The following is a 14,903-nucleotide window of genomic DNA, read 5'->3' as shown; positions in this document are numbered from 1 at the left end:
GGAAGTTGTGGCACCCTTTTCCCCTTTCCAGTGGCCCTCACACTTCCTTTACCCCGGTCCTTCAGGCTGCTTTTGCGTGCGACGCCAGCCTACAGGGGCCAATCGCAGGGCGACGAGAGGGGGCGGGACCATAGTTTAAACTAATTGTGCGCTCACAGCGCTAGCGCGGGCCCGAGAAGAAGGCGATCCTGGGGAAGTGAGAGTCGGAGCGGGAGCGCGCGGCCAGGTAATCGGCGCGGGCCCGCTACTAGCGTGCGGCTGGGGCGCCTCCAGGGATGCCCGAGTCTAAAAGAGGTGCTGAAGAGGCGGGTGCGGGCGGAAGGCCTCCTTCATAAGCGAGGCTGACTGGGGAGAGTCTTTCGAGGGTAAGGTTTGTAAGGAAAGGGCCTTGTCCGAGAGGAAGGTGCGGGGCGTGCTTAGGGGGAGGGTGTGTTTGGGGGCGTGTCCGTGGAATTGTGTCGGGGGGCCGACGCGGGTGTGGGTAATGCAAGTTCCTGAAAGGAGTGTCGCCGAGGGTTTCTGTAGTGGGAAGTCTTCGCCTATTATTGTTAACAATAGTGGTAGTAGTAATAATAAACATTTTCTGAGGACCAACTACGTTTCAGACACTGTGCCACACCCTTTATATGGATCATCTTTTTAATATTCCTAACACTTTATTATAGTTCATTACAGATGGGCCGCCTGAGGTTTATGTTCAGCTTGGCCCCGGTTACATAGCTCGTGCATAGTTGGCTATACAGGGGTTTTTTGTGGGTTGGGTCTAAGTAAAGGGGAGGGATTGTGTTGGCTGTGAGGGTCGTCTTCGACGAGTCAGTTTCTTTTGAGTCTCACTTTTTTCATATGTAAACAATGAATTTACCTGCCTTATCTACTTTCCTGGGGTTATTAGGGTCAAATCAGGTGAGCTGTTTCTTGCAAGCATCTTGGAGAGTACACATTTTTGAGTATAAGTGTTGTGACTGCTGTGAATATATGGGAAGCTAGAGGGAATGTTCAAATCAGGTAAGGCAGCCTTCAGCCTGCAGGGTTGAATGTGTTCCCTCCCTTTCTGATCCTGTGTGGTATTTTCTCCTTCAGAGGAAGAAGCGCATACTTCTTTGTGAAAGCTGCCAAAGTACTCTTTTCTTGGCCCAAGTTCAAGCAAATGATGACTAATTATAAAGCCTGAATCCTAATCCATAGCCAAAAATTATACTCCCCCAAACTAGCAGATCTTAACCAAAAGCTCATATAAGGGACATTTCTATTTAGAATGTTCTTTTTTTAAATTTGTGGAATATGGGAGTGGAAAGAATGCCTTGAACTGAGACTCGAGTTCTAGAACTGTTAGGATGAGGGAAAGCCCTGCCACAGATGGCTAAACAGAGCTGATCAGGAAATGTTTTGGCAGCTTTGTCTAATTGATAAAACCATACGGTCAGTAGGTATGTTGGAGGCCATTTATTTCAGCACAGTGTACATTAAACAGACTCAAGATGAGCCTTTCCAAGAATGAGACCACCCCCAAATGTTAGAACAATTCTAATAAATAGCATAGTTTTGTGCTTTCAGTGGTTATTTCATTTTACTGATATATGTTTACTGTTTTTTTCATCATTCTTTCCTGCATTTTATTTCTTTTTCATCAAATAGATGAATACATACTTCTGATTTTTTTTTTTTTTTTTGGGGGGGACCATATTATGCAGCATGTCAGATCTTAGTTCTCCCACCAGGGATCAAACCCATGCCCCCTGCAGTGGAAGTATGGTGTCCTAATCCTGGACTGCCACAGAATTCCCCCTTCAGATGTTTTCTTAATGAGAGTCTGTTAGTGGTAAATACTCTGTTGGAAAATATCTTTACTTCCTTATCAATCTTGATTGATAGTTTAGCTGGGTACTAGGCTTCCAATTATTTTTCCCCCAGCACTTTGAAAGTATCATTTTACTGAAATTATGGCTTTTTGTTGTTAACTCTTGAGAACTGTGTTCACAATTTAACTATTATTTCGTTGTATGTAACCTGCCTTTTTCTCTGGTTCTTTTTAAGATCCTCTTTTTTGTCATTTGTGTTTTGCAGTTTCATTACATGTGTGGATTTAATTTTATTCTACTTGGGCTTATAGTGATGCCTCAATCTGAGGTTTCATACCTTTCAGTTTTCTAAAGATTCCCAGTCATTATCTCTTTATTAAAAAAAAATGTTTTTCCATCTGTCACTATACAAAGATGCTACATTATACCCACTCCCTCAGCAGCCACCTGTTTGTTCTCTGTATGTGTGAGTCTTTCTGTTTTATTATGTTTTTTTCATTTGATTTTTAGATTCCACGTGTAAGTGAAATTGTACAATATTTGTCTCTCTCTGTGTGACTTATTTCACTCACCTAGTACATGTTATCACATGTACTTACCATCCATGTTGTCACAAATTGCGAGGTTTCATCCTGTCTTACTCCTTGGAAGGAAAGTTATGACCAACCTAGACAGCATATTAAAAAGCAGAGACATTACTTTGCCAACAAAGGTCTGTCTGGTCAAGGCTATGGTTTTTCCTGTGGTCATGTATGGATGTGAGAGTTGGACTGTGAAGAAAGCTGAGCGCCGAAGAATTGATGCTTTTGAACTGTGGTGTTGGAGAAGACTCTTGAGAGTCCCTTGGACTGCAGGGAGACCCAACCAGTCCATTCTAAAGATCAGTCCTGGGTGTTCTTTGAAAGGAATGATGCTAAGGCTGAAACTCCAGTACTTTGGCCACCTCATGCAAAGAGTTGACTCATTGGAAAAGACTGATGCTGGGAGGGATTGGGGGCAGAAGGAGAAGGGGAACAGAGGATGAGATGGCTGGATGGCATCACTGACTCGATGGACGTGAGTCTGAGTGAACTCTCGGAGTTGGTGATGGACAGGGAGGCCTGGCGTGCTGCAGTTCATGGGGTCGCAAAGAGTCGGACACGACTGAACGATTGAACTGAATATTCCATTAGATTATATGCCACACCTTCTTTATCCATTCATCTACCCATGTGCATTTAGGTTGCTTCTATATCTTGGCTGTTGTCAATAATGCTGCAATGAACATAGGGGTGTATATATCTTTTCTAATTAGTTTCCTTTTCTTTGGATAAACACCCAGGAGTGGAATTGCTGAATCATATAATAGTTCTGTTTTTAACTTTTTGAAGAACTTCCATACTAACTTCCATAGCAGCTGCACCAGTATACATTCCCCTCAACAGTGCATGAGGACAGTTTTGTTCTTTAGGATTGTTTTGGCTATTCAAGGTCTTGTGTTTCCATACAAATTTTAGAATTACATTATTTGTCTTAGTTCTGTGAAAAATTACCTTGGTATTTTGATAGAGATTGCATCAAATTTGTAGAATGCCTTAGGCTAGTATGCTCATTTTAATAGTATTAATTCTTCTAAACCATTAGCATGGTGTATCTTCCCATTTGTTAGTGACATCTTTAATTTATTTCACCAATGTCTTATCTTAAGTTCAGTTGCTCAGTTGTATCCTACTCTTTGCAAACCCATGGACTGCAGCACTCCAGGCTTCCCTGTCCATCACCGACTCCTGGAGCTTACTCAAACTCATGTCTGTTAAGTTGGTGACGCCATCTAACCATCTCATCCTCTGTCTTTTCTTAGTACAGACTTCTTACCTCCTTAGATTTACTACTAGGTATTTTATTATTTTTGATGCAGTTGTAAATAAAATTGTTTTCTTAATTTCTCTTTCTGATAGTTCTTTGTTAGTGTCTAGAAACAATAGATTTCTGTATATTAATTTTATATTCTGCAATTTTACTGAATTTATTAATTGGTTCTAATGGTTTTTTGGTGGCACCTTTAGGATTTTCAATAATACCATGTCATCTGCAAACAGTGACAGTTTTACTTCTTCCTTCCGAATTTGGTTTTTCTTTTTCTTGCCTGATTGCTGTGGCTAGGACTTCAAATAGTATGTTGAGTAAAAGTGGTGACAGTGGGTGTCCTTGTCTTGCTCTTGATCTTAGAGGAAATGCTTTCAGCTTTTTACTATTGAGATGCTGTCAGCTGTGGGCTTGTCATATCTGGTCTTTATTTTGTTGAAGTATGTTCCCTATGGACTCACTTTGATGTTTTTTTTTTAAATCATATACAGATGTTGAACTTTGTTTCTGCATTCATTTAGATGATTTTTATTCTTTAGTTTGTTAATACTGTGTTTTACATTAATTGATTTGTGGATATTGAACCATCCTTGCATCCCTAGAATAAATCCCACGTGATCATGGTGTATGATCTTTTTAATGTGTTGTTGAATGTGGTTTGCAAATATTTTGTTGAGAATTTTTACAACTATAAAGTGATACTGACCTATAATTTTCTTTTTTTGTGTGATATCTTTGTCTGATTTTGGTGTTTGGGTGACACTGGCCTTGAAAGTGAATTTGGAAGCATTGCTTTCTGTAATTTGTTAGAAATTTGAGAAGGATACGTGTTAACTCTTCTTTAAATATTTGGTAGAATTTCACCTATGAAGTCGTCTGGTCCTGGACTTTTGTTTATTGGGAGTTTTTTAAATTGCCAATTTGATTTTATTACTGGTAATTGGTCTGTTCATATTTTCTATTCCTGATTCAGTCTTAGGAGGTTGTATATTTCTGGGAATTTGTCTGTTTCTCTTAGGTTGTCCATTTTTTGGCATATGCCTCTTTAAATAGTGCCTCTCCCTGATCTCGTATTTAACTTATTTTGAGCCTTCTAGTGGCTTCCCTGGTGGCTCAGCAGTAAAGATTCCAGCTGCAGTGCAGGAGACACAGGAGACTGGGGTTCAGTCCTTGGGTTGGAAAGATCCCCTGGAGGGAGGGTATGGCAGCCCACTCGAGTATTGCCTGGATAATCCCACAGACAGAGGAGTCTGGTGGGCTGCAGCCCATAGAGTTTCGAAGTGTCAGACATGACTAAAGTGATTTAGTGGCGGTGGCAGCAGAGCCTTCTAATTCTGTCCTTCACATCTCTTATTCTTTATCATTTCCATCTCTATCTTTCTGTGTTACTTCTGGATAATTTCCTTTAAGCTAGAATTAGTTTATTTTTTGAATTCTTATTTCATTCGCTAAGTTTTTCATTTATACAAGCACTGTGGTTCATTTCAAATCTGGCTGTCTGTTTCTTGGTATCTTGCTTTTGTCTTGTGTTTCCAATTCTTCTATAATAACTTCAAATAAGTTTAATGTGTCCTGTTTTTGAAGTTTTGGGGATATAATCCTGCCATTTGCTTTAATGACTCTGTTCATGATGGATTGTTTCCTCAAGTATTTTATAATTTTGGATTGTGAGCTCATTCAAAGGAGTATCATCTACGGTGGTCTTTTTAAAAAAGCATATTTATTTATGTATTTATTTTTGGCTGCACTGGGTCTCCATTGCTGCTCTCGGGCTTTCTCTAGTTGCGGCGAGCGGGGGCCTCTTTGTGGTGCACAGGCTTCTCATTGCACTGGCTTCTCTTGTTGTGGAGCATGGGCTCCAGGTGCTCGGGCTTCAGTAGTTGCAGCACTCGGGCTTAGTTGCCTGCAGCATGTAGAATCTTTCCAGAGCAGGGATGAAACCCATGTCCTCTGTATTGGCAGGCAGATTCTAACCACTAGACCACCAGGGAAGTCCTATGGTAGTCTTGTGTAGCTTGAGTTGAGGTCAGTTCTCTGAAGAAAAGCTTTTTTTTTTTTAAATCAACTTTGCTTAATCATAATTTATGTACAATGAAATTTATTTTAAGTAAAAAGTTTTGACAGATTTATACACCTCGAAAAAGTTGCCCCAGTCATGATACAGAGCATTCCCATAACTCCCAAAAGTTTCCTTATGCCTCTTTACAGTTCATCATTGGCCCCCAAGAACCAAGTAATCTAATTACTGAAGATTAATTTGTGTTTTCTAGAATTTTATCTAGAAAATATATAGAGTATATGTTTGTGTCTGCTTTCTTTCAGGTAGTGTAATGCATTTGATATTTATGTATTTAGTGCATATATCAGTGATTTGTTACTTTCTGTTGCTGTTGCCAAAGAATGCTCAAACTACCACACAGTTGCACTCATCTCAGGGGCTTCCCTGGTGGCTCAGGGGTTAAAGTGTCTGCCTGGAATGCGGGAGACCTGGGTTTGATCCCTGGGTCGGGAATATCCCCTGGAGAAGGAAATGGCAACCCACTCCAGTACTCTTGCTTGGAGAATCCCATGGAGGGAGGAGCCTGGTGGGCTACAGTCCAGGGGTCTCAAAGAGTCGGACACGACTGAGTGATTTCACTTTCACTTTCTTTTTCACACACTAGTAAAGTAATGCTCAAATTCTCCAAGCCAGGCTTCAGCAATACGTGAACCGTCAACTTCCAGATGTTCAAGCTGGTTTTAGAAAAGGCAGAGGAACTAGAGATCAAATTGCCAACATCCGCTGGATCATCAAAAAAACAAGAGAGTTCCAGAAAAACATCTATTTCTGCCTTATTGACTATGCCAAAGCCTTTGATTGTGTGGATCACAATAAACCGTGGAAAATTCTGAAAGAGATAGGAACACCAGACCACCTGACCTGCCTCTTGAGAAATCTGTATACAGGTCAGGAAGCAACAGTTAGAACTGGACATGGAACAACAGACTGGTTTCAAACAGGAAAAGGAGTACATCAAGGCTGTATCTTGTCACCCTGCTTATTTAACTTATATGCAGAGTACATCATGAGAAACGCTGGACTGGAAGAAACACAAGCTGGAATCAAGATTGCCAGGAGAAATATCAATAATCTCAGATATGCAGATGACACCGCCCTTATGGCAGAAAGAAAAGAGGAACTCAAAAGCCTCTTGATGAAAGTGAAAGTGGAGAGTGAAAAAGTTGGCTTAAAGCTCAGCATTCAGAAAATGAAGATCATGGCATCCAGTCCCATCACTTCATGGCAAATAGATGGGGAAACATTGGGAACAGTGTCAGACTTTATTTTTTCTGGGCTCCAAAATCACTGCAGATGTTGATTGCAGCCATGAAATTTTTTTAAAAGATGCTTACTCCTTGGAAGGAAAGTTATGACTGACCTAGACAGCATATTCAAAAGCAGAGACATTAATTTGTCAACAAAGGTCGGTCTAGTCAAGGCTATGGTTTTTCCAGTAGTCATATGTGGATATGAGAGTTGGACTATAGAGAAAGCTGAGCACCGAAGAATTGATGCTTTTAAACTGTAGTGTTGAAGACTCTTGAGAGTCCCTTGGACTGCAAGGAGATCCAACCTGGGTGTTCATTGGAAGGACTGATGTTGAAGCTGAAACTCCAATACTTTGGCCACCTGATTCGAAGAGCTGACTCATTTGGAAAGACCCTAATGCTGGGAAGGATTGAGGGCAGGAGGAGAAGGGGACAACGGAGGATGAGATGGTTGGATGGCATCACCAACTCAATGGACATGGGTTTGGGCAGACTCCAGGAGTTGGTGATGGACAGGGAGGCCTGGCTTGCTGCGGTTCATGGGGTTGCAAAGAGTCAGACACGACTGAGTGACTGAACTGGAACTGTTGCTAAGTAGTCCTCCTTTGTATGACTATATCATACAGTTTTGTTTATCACTTTTTTAAAATTTATTTTTATTGTAATATTTACAATATTGTGTCGGTTTCTGCCATACATCAACATGAATCAGCCATAGGTATACATATGTCCTTGCTCTCTTGAACCTCCCTCCCACCTCTCACCCCATCCCACCCCTCTAGGTTGTCATAGAGCACTGGGTTGAGCTCCCTGCATCATATAGCATTTCCCCACTGGCTATCTGTTTTACATATAGTAACGTATATGGTTTCAGTGGTACCTTCTCCTTCCCGCACTGTGCCCACAAGTCTATTCTCTTATGTCCGTGTCTCTGTTGTTGCTCTGCAAATTGGTTCATCGGTACCATTTTTCTAGATTCCATATATATGTGTTAATATATACTTGTTTTCCTCTTTCTAACTAACTTCACTCTGTATAACAGGCTCTAGGTTCATCCGCCTCACTACAGGTGACTCAGATCTGTTCCTTTTTATGGCTGAGTAATATTTCATTGTAATTATGTACCACACCTTCTTTATCTATTCATCTGTTGATGGACATTTAGGTTGCTTCCTTGTCCTTTGTAAATAGTGGCCTTTGTAAATAGTACTGCTATGAACATTGGGGTACATGTATCTTTGAGAACTGTGGTTTTCTCAGGGTAAATGCCCAGTAGTGGATCCTCTGTGTCATATGGTGGTATTATTCTTAGTTTGTTTAAGAAATCTCCATATTGTTCTCCATGGTGGCTGTATCAATTCACATTCTCACCAACTATGCAAGAGGGTTCCCTTTTCTCCACATCCCTTGCTAGCATTTATTATTTGTAGATTTTTTGATGATGGTCATTCTGACTGGTATATCATTTACTGTTGATGGACATTTGGGCTGTTGGCAGTTTTTGGCTGTTGTGAATAAAATTGCTGTGAGCAATCATGTACAAATCTTTGAGTGAACATACATTTTCCTGACTCTTTGGCGTGAAATGGCTGGGTCATATGGCAAGGTATTTTTAATTTTTAAGAAATTACCAGTTTTCCAAAGTGGTTGTACTATTTTATGTTTCCATTGCAGTATCTGAGAGCTTTGGTTTTTTAATTTTCTTACTAACATTTGGTATAGTGAGTCTTTTTAATTTTAGCCATTCTCATGGAGATGTAGTGTTTTTGTGGTTTTAATTTGCATTTTCCTGATGATGTTGAACATCTTTTCATGTATTTATTGGCCATTTGTGTGTCTCCTGCTACAACTTTGTATTTGCTTCTTTGGGAACTCAAGGCTGTTCCCAACCTGGGGCTAAAATGTCTGTAATTTTTCTTTTAGATTTCTAGGCCACAGATTTAGTATAAATTTTTAAATTCCAAATCCATCTCTTGTGTGCACCCAGGTTATTAATTCCTAGGAAGTTTTTTTCCTCCTACTTTACTACGTTTGTAAAGCAACCTTCCTTATTTTCCTGTGGACAGTTTTTTTTTTTTCCTAGTCTCTTTTTACTGAGGGTCTCAGGGTCACACAGAGTCAGATGGGACTGAAGCAATTTAGCACACACATGCAGCCTTTGTATATACAGAGATCTCAGTTGCTTTTTATGAGCTCAAGATCTGAAGTATGAGGAGGTCACATATTCCTTACATTGCTAGGACAGCTATGCCTCACTAACCCAATTTTCAGCTTCTTTTGTTTCTGTTTCCTGGGATTTCTTTTACTTTCTTGTGAGTTCAGTTTATCTAGTGTCAGAATCCTATCAGGAAAATAGAAACCACACACAGGTATTTTAAGAGAGTGAATTCAGTAAAGGGGTTTAGTTTAAACCTTTGTTGGAGGGCTGAAAGAGCAAAAAGGGGAATCTTCAGGTAACTTATATTATAACTGCATTAAGCGGCTGCTTCATCCAGGACTGAAAAACAAAGGGAGAAGATTGGGGTTGGCAGAACTTAGAATTCTGGAGGGATCTGGTGGGACTGCGCCTGGATTCTCTGAGGAGAAGGCGTTGCCTGGTGTTGCTGGTGTCTCAGGAGCCCATAGGAGGGGCCTGGGGAGCCAGTTTTGGTTGAGCCCTGCTCTGGTGCCTCGAAGAGGGAGTTTGGAAGGAAGCAGGGAGAAACCAACTGCAGTTGTCAGGAGCAGAGAGCCACAGGAAGAAGGAAGTCCCTGGCAGCCTCCTCCTGCGTTCAATTTTTCCTGTTTGCACCCCGTTAACAGACCCTAACTGGGAGCCAGCTGGCAAAGGTGAAGTGGTATTGGAAGAGTCCAAGCCCTGGCAACACAGAGCAGACCATAACCACAGGGTAGGTGTGGTTCTAAGAGACAGTAATTTAGCAAGTCAAAAAGGATTTTTATTCTATTTTTCTGGGCATTTTCAGGCACATTTAGTAGGAAGATTTTCAGGTTACCTGGTCCATTATATCAGCAGTCAGTAACAGCGATAGCTGACTTTGTTTTTTTTTTCAGCATATAATGTGAGCCCGGCACTGTTTTAAGCACTTTACATGAACTGCTTCCCAAAGCTCTATCGTACTATTGTTGTTACTATAACTTAGTTTACCCAAAGCCATACAGTTTGTAAGAGGTGGAGTTGGTGTTCTGATCCAAGCATTCTGGGTTCCGTAACATACATTTTTAACTTCTCTGTTGTGCTGAGGGTTCCTTCCCTACATCAAACCAGAATCTATCCTCCTCTGACTTCCACTTGCTAGTTCTGGTTTTGTCTTCTTGCAAGGGGTCATATGAGTCTTTCTCCTCATCTGCATGACAGGCATGCATACATTTGAAAAAGTTTTCATGCTTCATGCCATGAATTTCAGACACTTCACCAGGGTGGTTATCATTCTTCCTCTGCATGTACTCGCTGCTTTTCAGAGGTGGGACATAGATTAGTCTTCTACTAACATGTCCTTATTACCAAATTCAAACTTAAATTGAAGAAAGTAGGGAAAACCACTAGACCATTCAGGTATGACCTAAATCAAATCCCTTATGATTACACAGTGGAAGTGAGAAATAGATTTAAGGGCCTAGATCTGATAGATAGAGTGCCTGATGAACTATGGACTGAGGTTTGTGCCATTATACAGGAGACAGGGATCAAGACCATCCCCATGGAAAAGAAATGCAAAAAAGCAAAATGGCTGTCTGGGGAGGCCTTACAAATAGCTGTGAAAAGAAGAGAAGCGAAAAGCAAAGGAGAAAAGGAAAGATACAAGCATCTGAATGCAGAGTTCCAAAGAATAGCAAGAAGAGATAAGAAAGCCTTCCTCAGCAATCAATGCAAAGAAATAGAGGAAAACAACAGGATGGGAAAGACTAGAGATCTCTTCAAGGAAATTAGAGATACCAAGGGAACATTTCATGCAAAGATGGGCTCGATAAAGGACAGAAATGGTATGGACCTAACAGAAGCAGAAGATATTAAGAAGAGGTGGCAAGAATACACAGAAGAATTGTACAAAAAGATCTTCACGACCCAGATAATCACGATGGTGTGATCACTCATCTAGAGCCAGACATCCTGGAATGTGAAGTCAAGTGGGCCTTAGAAAGCATCACTATGAACAAAGCTAGTGGAGGTGATGGAATTCCAGTTGAGCTATTTCACATCCTGAAAGATGATGCTGTGAAAGTGCTGCACTCACTATGCCAGCAAATCTGGAAAACTCAGCAGTGGCCACAGGACTGGAAAAGGTCAGTTTTCATTCCAATCCCAAAGAAAGGCAATGCCAAAGAATGCTCAAACTACCGCACAATTGCACTCATCTCACACGCTAGTCAAGTAATGCTCAAAATTCTCCAAGCCAGGCTTCAGCAATACGTGAACCGTGAACTTCCTGATGTTCAAGCTGGTTTTAGAAAAGGCAGAGGAACCAGAGATCAAATTGCCAACATCTGCTGGATCATGGAAAAAGCAAGAGAGTTCCAGAAAAGCATCTATTTCTGCTTTATTGACCCTGCCAAAGCCTTTGACTGTGTGGATCACAATAAACTGTGGAAAATTCTGAAAGAGATGGGAATACCAGACCACTTGACCTGCCTCTTGAGAAATCTGTATGCAGGTCAGGAAGCAACAGTTAGAACTGGACATGGAACAACAGACTGGTTCCAAATAGGAAAAGGAGTACGTCAAGGCTGTATATTGTCACCCTGTTTATTTAACTTATATGCAGAGTACATCATGAGAAACGCTGGACTGGAAGAAACACAAGCTGGAATCAAGATTGCCAGGAGAAATATCAATAATCTCAGATATGCAGATGACACCACCCTTATGGCAGAAAGAAAAGAGGAACTCAAAAGCCTCTTGATGAAAGTGAAAGTGGAGAGTGAAAAAGTTGGCTTAAAGCTCAACATTCAGAAAACGAAGATCATGGCATCCAGTCCCATCACTTGATGGGAAATAGATGGGGAAACAGTGGAAACAGTGTCAGACTTTATTGTTTTGGGCTCCAAAATCACTGCAGATGGTGACTGCAGCCATGAAATTAAAAGACGCTTACTCCTTGGAAGGAAAGTTATGACCAACCTAGATAGCATATTCAAAAGCAGAGACATTACTTTGCCAACAAAGGTCCGTCTGGTCAAGGCTATGGTTTTTCCTGTGGTCATGTATGGATGTGAGAGTTGGACTGTGAAGAAGGCTGAGCACCGAAGATTGATGCTTTTGAACTGTGGTGTTGGAGAAGACTCTTGAGAGTCCCTTGGACTGCAAGGAGATCCAACCAGTCCATTTTGAAGGAGATCAGCCCTGGGATTTCTTTGGAAGGACTGATGCTGAAGCTGAAACTCCAGTACTTTGGCCACCTCATGCTAAGAGTTGACTCATTGGAAAAGACTCTGATACTGGGAGGGACTGGGGGCAAGAGGAGAAGGGGATGACAGAGGATGAGATGGCTGGATGGCATCACCGACTCGATGGACGTGAGTCTGAGTGAACTCCAGGAGTTGGTGATGGAAAGGGAGGCCTGGCGTGCTGCAATTCATGGTGTTGCAAAGAGTCAGACACGACTGAGTGACTGAACTGAACTGAACATGACCTGAGCTGGATTGATGTTTTGGGTGGCTCTGTCAGATTCATGCTTCCTGTGAGGGTGTATGGCCTCTCCTCCCACCATAGGCAGCCTTCCCTGACACCCCCAGCCAAATGGCAAGCTTTTCAGTATGAACTATGTTCCAGGTCTCTACCATCCTGTATTAGTTTGGTTTATTTCTTTTATTCTAAATGCAGGGCTTTATATTTAGTCCTATTAAATTATACATTTGCTATTTTTGGTACATCAAACTTGTTAAGATCTTTTTGCCATATCAAATCTAAAAACATTGTATTTTCTTTTCTTCACAGTTTACAATTCCAGAGTTTAACAAACCAACCTTACATGTTACATTCTGTCTTTGGTAAAACATACTAAATTTGGTAGGTTTGAGAAGCAAGCTGAATGTTATACCTCTAGAGATCTTGAGGACTTCCCTGGTGGCTCAGAGGGTAAAGCGTCTGCCTTCAATGCAGGAGACCTGGGTTCGATCCCTGGGTGGGGAAGATCCCCTGGAGAAGGAAATGACAACCCACTCCAGTATTCTTGCCTGGAAAACCTCATGGATGGAGAAGCCTGGTGGGCTACAGTCCATGGAGACACAAAGAGTTGGACACGACTGAGCAACTTCACTTTCACTTTCTTTCACTAGAAATCTTACTTCAGTTGATGGAAGTTTGGGGGGAATAGTTTTGACTAGACTTTCTGCTAAATTGTGGGAGGAGCTATCCGGAAGTGACAGAATCTTGGCTGTCAGTGAGGGGAGGAGAGAGTCAAGGTTAAGGGCTGGCCATTGGGCAGTCAGTCACCCTAATAAGGGACCACTTGGCAGAAGTAAAATGATCTGGTGTCTGAGGAGAGGAGAGGGAGCATATTGCACAGCATGCTGCTGGGCTGAGGCCTCTGTTGGTAGCTGTGGCAGCTGCCCTTTCTGTCCTCTTTAAGGACCAGTTTCTTTGAAGTCAGTGCAGGAAGTGCCAGTGATTCAGCCTTGCATATTTCTTCTGCCTTATTGCAGCTAAGGACTGGTTTGTCTGGTGAGGAGTAAAGACCGCGCAAATATTTCAGGCATATTTATTTGACTACTTGAGCGCCTTCCTGTGACGGGCCAGAGACGCTTTGTAGGCTGTTGAGTTTTGGGTATCCTGTGGTAAGGTGGATACAGAGCCCTTTGTCTTATGTGTGGGTAACGACTGCATTCTGCCCTGTAAGGGGGCATTTGCTGAGTGTCTGACTTCTGGATGGTCTCAGTGAGGGATGAGGTAACAAGAGCTTTGATTGCCTACTTTTCTGGCTTGCTTATGGCATGACAGTATGAGTTTGAGGGAATCTTCTGGTTCACTTGGAGTTTGCCACTGTACCCCTCATGCACTGCTGCCAAGTGGACTCTGTCTGGTTTGCTGACCCCCAAAGTCCAGTTTCCTTGTGCAGTGAGCAAATACATAATGTGTGTCTATTTCACCTCTCACAGAGCTGAGTATTTACAGATATATATATACACACACACCTACACACACACACACACATATGTATATATATATATATATATAATATATATAAAATACAGGAGTTACCTACTCCCCAGGCTCTTCAAATCTACAGATACTTTACAGGAATAATGTAACAAATGTTTCTGTATTCTTCACCTAGGTTCACTGTTAACATTTTGCTGTCTTGGCCTCTGTCCTTCATTTTCGGAACCTTTTGACTAGTAGATGTGAACTTCATATTACTTCATCCCTTAAATAGCTTAGCAAGTATTTGCTGAAAAAATCAGAATATCTTCCCATGCTAACCACAGTAAAATTACACTCAGAAATTCAGTACGTTTGTACAATACTTGTTCAAGTTGCTCTGGTTTTTCCAGTGATATCTTTCATAGATTTTTTTTGTCATTTCAGGATCCATTGAAAGATCATGCATGTGTTAGTTGTCATGACTTTGTCATGCCGTTAGTATGCTTTAACTTTGAACAATTAAAAAAAAATTATCTCTTTATTTGCTGCGTTGGGTCTTACTTGTGTCACGCGAGATCTTTTGTTGTGTCTCATGGACTCTCTAGTTTTGGCGCATGGGCTCAGTAGTTGCGGTGCAAGGGCTTAGTTGCTCCACAGCATGTGGGATCTTAGTTCCCTGACACCAGGGATCTAACCTGCATCCCCTGCATTGCCATGCAGATTCTTAACTACTGGATCACCAGGGAAGTCTCAACTTTGAACAGTTTTTAAATCTCTTTTAAATGCCTTTTTGTCTGAATGCCTTTTTGTCTGTCATATCATTGACATTCTTTAGAGTTCAAGTTAGTTGTTTGCAGAATGTCTCTTAATTT

General features: G+C 41.4%; 1 protein-coding gene across 2 annotated transcripts in view; it reads left to right on the top strand.

Annotated features, from left to right (window-relative positions):
* The first annotated feature begins 135 nt into the window (after nucleotides 1–135).
* The window catches only part of NUMA1 (nuclear mitotic apparatus protein 1), a 72,044-nt gene continuing 57,276 nt past the window's right edge, over nucleotides 136–14,903 (top strand). Inside the window, exon 1 of one of the 2 annotated variants that reach the window (XM_061380689.1) lies at nucleotides 136–226. The gene's annotated coding sequence lies outside the window, so the exon portion shown is untranslated. The remainder of the gene's footprint in view (nucleotides 227–14,903) is intronic. The other variant, XM_061380697.1, reaches the window with a different exon arrangement.

This window comes from Bos javanicus, chromosome 15, assembly GCF_032452875.1.
Source record: "Bos javanicus breed banteng chromosome 15, ARS-OSU_banteng_1.0, whole genome shotgun sequence".
NCBI classification, from domain to species: Eukaryota; Metazoa; Chordata; class Mammalia; order Artiodactyla; family Bovidae; genus Bos; species Bos javanicus.
Note: the sequence above shows the minus strand (reverse complement) of the source record. Positions and strands in the feature narration are given on the sequence as shown.